This window comes from Microcaecilia unicolor, chromosome 1, assembly GCF_901765095.1.
Source record: "Microcaecilia unicolor chromosome 1, aMicUni1.1, whole genome shotgun sequence".
NCBI lineage: Eukaryota > Metazoa > Chordata > Amphibia > Gymnophiona > Siphonopidae > Microcaecilia > Microcaecilia unicolor.
The window spans coordinates 397,855,213-397,861,212 of NC_044031.1; positions in this window are offsets into that span (position 1 = coordinate 397,855,213).

Consider the following 6,000-nt stretch of genomic DNA (forward strand, 5'->3'; position numbering starts at 1 on the left):
TCTCTAGAAGACAAGCCACACGGAGAAATGCAAAACTGAGCGCCAATATATAATTTACACACAATTGTAATTTCACAGCATATGGAAAAAAAGAAAAAGTGTAACGGTTTCTGTATAACTAATACATGGAAATAAGAACTGACAGAAATAAAAGAGGTGCACGTCTGTAGGTGCTTTTGCCTTTGTTCAGTAACAAAAGTGAAAGTACATACATATTTTCACTTTGAAAATTGGGGCAAAATCCATGAGCAAAAAGTTCTGTAGACTTTGCAGCAATGTGGACAATGTGAAAATTGCTCTGACAATTATCATCTTTGATGTCAGTTTGGTTGTGACAATTTATTGTTATTTTTAAAAGAAAAGAAAATGTTTTAATAACTTGGAGGAATGCTGCTATCCATCATGTATGCACTTACAGAAGATAGAAACATGTAAACAAACATTTTGAATCCCATATTTTCTACAGAATCCCCCAGTTCTTCTCCCTCCCCTTCTCTTTCTCCTCAGCAGCTAGAGGGCCAGGAACTAGGAGGGAGGGGGAGGGATGGGGCCTGGAACTCGGAGGAGAGGGGGGCCGGGAACTCTGAGGAGAGGGAGGGAGGACGGGGGCCTGGAACTCGGAAGAGAGGGGGGGAAGGAGGGAGGGAGGCCTGGAACTCGGAGGAGAGGAGAGGGAGGGGGCCTGGAACTCGGATGAGAGGGAGGAGGAAGGGGGCCAAGCTGGAACTCGGAGGATAGCTTTACTAGCGCCCGCTTCATTTGTGTCAGAAACGGGCATGTTTTACTAGTCACAACATAATTGTCTCATAGTCCCATCATTCCACCACATTTGGATAATTTACTAAAAGAAAAAGTGCATAAGCCATTATTGAGATGAACTTGGGAAAAAAGTAACATAGTAGATGACGGCAGAAAAAGACATGCACGGTCCATCCAGTCTGCCCAACAAGATAACTCATATTTGCTGCTTTTTGTGTATACCCTACTTTGATTTGTACCTGTGCTCTTCAGGGCACAGACCGTATAAGTCTGCCCAGCACTATCCCCGCCTCCCAACCACCGGCTCTGGCACAGACCGTATAAGTCTGCCCAGCACTATCCTCACCTCCCAACCACCAGCCCCTCCTCCCAACCACTGGCTCTGGCACAGACCGTATAAGTCTGCCCAGCACTATCCTCACCTCCCAACCACCAGCCCTGCCTCCCAACCACCGGCTCTGGCACAGACCGTACAAGTCTGCCCAGCACTATCCTCACCTCCCAACCACCAGCCCCTCCTCCCAACCACCGGCTCTGACACAGACCGTATAAGTCTGCCCAGCACTATTTTTTTTCTAGGATAAGCAGCATAAAATCTGTTTTAGTCTTTTAGTATATTGCCATGTATTTGTGACCTGGGTTGGCCACTGTTGGAAACAGGGTACTGGGCTTGATGGTACTGTCACAGATGGCAAGGCTTATGTTCTTATGGTGTTATGCTTTGACTCCATTCACACTAAGATTTTCAGCATTGTCAGCCTCTCAGGGCCCCTTTTACAAAGGCAAACTGAAAAATGGCCTGCGGTATGTTTTGGGAGTGCGCAGAATCATTTTTCAGCGCACCTGTAAAAAATGCCTTTTTAAAATTTTTGCTGAAAATGGACGTGCAGCAAAATGAAAATTGCCACACGTCCATTTTGGGTCTGAGACCTTACCGGCAGCCATTAGAGGTAAAGTCTCACACGGTAACCGGGCGGTAATGACCTACGCACATCAAATGCCACTTGACGTGCTTCCAATACATGCTTCCAAAAATAAATTTTTCAGAGGCGCGTATCGGATGTGTGCCAAAAATTAAATTAGAACAAGAGCCACGCGGTAGCCGGGCGGTAACTCCATTTTGGCGTGTGCTGGGTGCGCGTAGACGCTTACATGGCTTAGTAAAAGGGCCCCTCAGTGTGGAATGCTCTCCCTCTCCCTCTTCACTTTGAGTGGTCAATGGATATGTTTTTGGCCATTAAACAGTCACTTTCACCCCCAGTGAGGAGTGGGACTGGCAACAAAACCTCTTCCCTGTCTTTCAGTTGTCTTCTATAGTCTTCCCTCTTCCTGTCCTATTTACTGTTGTAGTTCTTTTCTGTGTCTGAATTATTTTATTGTACACTCCTCTAGGGTGGTATATCAAGGCTAAATAAACTTGAATTTAAACTTCAAGGCGAGTTGCATTGAAGTACAGTTATGTGGGTCCCCCTTCTCTGACCATCTAGCTCTAGGAAGGAGGAGCATTAATGCTTTTAGATGATTTTGAAAAGATTTTACTTAGGTTGGAGTTACCAAGGTAAAATCAAGGACTTAAAATTGCCATCCTGTTTTGTTGGTTCATGTGCCCACATTTTACATTACAGGTATTTTTATCCATACAGTAGGGGACAGGAGATGACAGGGTCAGCAAGTACAAATAGGGATCTTCCCTTTGAAAAATCAATTGCAGGCCCCAGGATACAAAAGAGTCCACAAGTCTTGCAGAAATTTAAAAATGGAGCTTCCCATAAGTGGTTAAATAGCTGTCTTTCAAATCTTAAATTCCATTCCACAATCATTTGACATGGATTCCTTTTATGGATTTCTCTATTCATAAAAGCAGTGGTTTGCCTTTTCCATATATACACCCTTTAAAGGTATGACCGCTGTGATCCACACCAGCTGAAAAATAACTTATCTATGAGTCAATACTTACATCTTAGACATCTTTGTTCTATTGTCTCAGAACTAAAAACAAATGCTGTGAATATGGGTTCAGATTTTGTTTTGTTTATCTGAAAGGTATCCCTATAGGCAAAAAGGAGCATATGAAAGAGCTCTATAGGGCTCTTTTCTAACAAGGTTTGCAACTTCAGTCCATTGCAAAATAGAAGATGAACAGTTGGTTGTACTCTTACCAGGGCTTTTTTTGAGGGGGTACTTGGGGGTACTGAGTACCGGCACCTTTTCCACTGTTTGCTAAAATTGACCCATGGACCCCAAGTTTTATTGATAGAGCTCAGGCTCTACACACCAATTCTGTCTTGTCATAGATTCTATGACTGGTTGCAGGGGGGCCTGGCTATTATGGGGTGGGTCCCTCAGTGATCACCCCACTCCTGAAGGATGGCTTAGCATTTGAGTACCGGCACCTTTTTTGCTAGAGAAAACACACTGACTCTTACTTTTTCTACAAAACAACTGCTGTAAATTCTAAGCATCAGCATATACTAAGATTGGATCTTCAAGGACATACTCTTCCATTTTCAAGGGGTTGCAATATTAAAGATAAGGGAATCCATTCATTTTGAAACCTCAACAGAATTGGACTCATTTACCAGCATCTCTCTTTATGCTGGAAGGAAGGTGTGGTTCCTCAAGACATGAGGGGTGCTAACATCATCACCCTATATAAGAAAAAGAATGACAGAAAGTATTGTAATGGCTACTGTGGTATTTCCCTTCTAAGTACGATTGATAAACTCTTTGAATGCATTGTATTAATCAGACTCTATATCTTTGCTGATACAATAGAGACTGAATCACAGTGTGGCTTTTCAGCTAAGTGGTAGACTATCAACATGATTGCATCCCTAACCCAACTACAGGAGAAGCACAGAGATCAGATAAAATCACTGTATATCATTTTCACAAATTTCTATAAGGCCTATAATCTCAGGAGAAGAGGGTTTCTCTTCCAGTTGCTGGAAAATATTGACTGTCCTCTCAAGCTTCTTAGCTTGATTAAGTCCTTCCATGATGACATGAAAGGCATCATCCGATGGCTCATTGTATGCAAAAGGGTCAAACAGGGATATACCCTTGCCCCTAAACGTTTTTGGATATTTTTTGTAAGGTGTTCCTCTGAATCAACTGAGGGAGTGCAGTATGTTCAACCTTTCATCACTTTGAGGTCAAACTTCAGCAATACAACCACTGTATAACTTGAAATGCATATGTATTTAGGAGGTCATATTATAAGCTTTTTCTTTTTTTCCTTTTTCTTCATGTAAAATGCTTATTTATGTGCATAAAGGTGTCTATGAATATGTGTCTTTACGAAATAGGCACCTTTCTGCCCTATTAACATAGGATCCCCTCTATAAAATTATCCTCATTAGTGGCACTTATTCATATAAGTGCCAGTGCTGAAAATTAATATAGGCTTGTAGGGGGATTGAGGGTGCATCTACCTATAGGTGCCTGCAATTAGGCCTAAATACTGACATCTAAGTTAGATACACTTAGGCATGATTCTGAATCAACATGTATAAAATCCGGGAACGCCCCCAGGAACAGGGGGATGGGACGACTTCCCTATAAGGAAAGGCTGAAGAGCCTGGGGCTCTTCAGCTTGGAGAAAAGGCGACTGAGGGGAGATATGATAGGTCTATAAGATAATGAGTGGAATGGAACAGGTCGATGTAGAGCGTCTGTTCATGCTTTCCAAAAATACTAGGACACGGGGGCACGTGATGAAGCTGCAGTGTAGTAAATTTAAAACGAATCAGAGGAAATTTTTCTTCACTCAACGCGTAGTTAGACTCTGGAATTTGTTGCCGGAAAAAGTGGTTAAGGCGGTTGACTTAGCAGAATTTAAAAAAGGGTTGGACGGCTTCCTGGTGGAAAAGGCCATAGAATGTTATTGAATGGACGTGGGAAAATCCACTATTTCTAGGATGGGTGGGACAAATTGTTTGTTCTTTGGCTGCTGTCGGAGACAGGGTGCTGGGCTCGATGGACCCTTGGTCTTTCCCAGCATGGCGATGCTTATGTACTTATGTACTTAACACCCCCTAATCACACCCCCAAATTGTTATGAGCGGTAGGAGTTAAAAGCATAGAATTGGATATGCGCCTAAATCCTAATTATTGCCAATTAGTGTGATAATTGATTGTTATCACCCAATTATCAGTGCTGATTAGCTTGTGGTTCAATTAATTTGTGTGCAGTCTTTATAGAATCATGCTAAGCGTGTCTTTAATCGGTGCCAATTTTTCAAGCGTAATACATAGAATTTGGCTCCTAGAAGTTGATTTGCAAATGCTCCTCCACATCTATGGCATATTATTTTGTGTTTTAAATTTCATTTGGTACATTCACTGCCTTACTGGCAACTGTTTTGTTTGAAATACTGTATCATGGTTAGAACGCTGAGTTGAGCACCATTTATAGATTAGCGCTAAAATCCAGGATCCTTGCTGAACATTTAGGTGCTAGGATTTATACCAGCTCAAACCTGGTGCAAATCTTCGTGCCTAACTTAGGAACGGATCTGCCCAAATTCTATAATACTGTGTGTATCTTTTGTGAACACCCCCCTGACCCGTCCATGATCCTCCTATAGCCACACCCCCTTTTTGTTGCACACTAAAAAATTTCTGCATACATCTTGATAGAATAGCATGTAGCAAGTTGCATGTATAATTGCAAATTGTTGCCAATCAGCAACAACAATTGATTGTTAGCGCCCAATTATTAGCACTGATTTGCTCGTTAAGCAAATATATGGTGCACCAATTTGAGCATGCCCAAATATCTGTGTGCAATTTATAGCACCTTATATAGAATTTAGGGAAAAAATATCTACACTATGGTTTAGGACTAAATAAGGCTGTGTGTGTGTTATTGCTGCATGTGTTAATGCATGCTACAGCACTACATAAGCAATTAGCTATGGGGTTCCTTTTTGAAACAAAAATAAACGTTCAAAAATGTCACAAAGTGGCAGATGGACCTTTTTGTCGTAAAAATGTCCAAATCACATGTTTTATACTCGCGCAGGTCATTTTTTTTCAACATGCCTGGAAAAAGGCATTTTTTTGTGACCAAAAAATGGGAGTGCAGCAAAATTAAAACCAGCACGTGTCCATTTTCGGCCTGAGATTTTACCATCAGTGGCGTAGCTACGTGGGGCCACGGGGGCCTGGGCCCCCATAGATTTGGCTCTGGACCCCCTGCCAATGACCCTCTTGATCCCCCTCCCACCGCCAACCCGC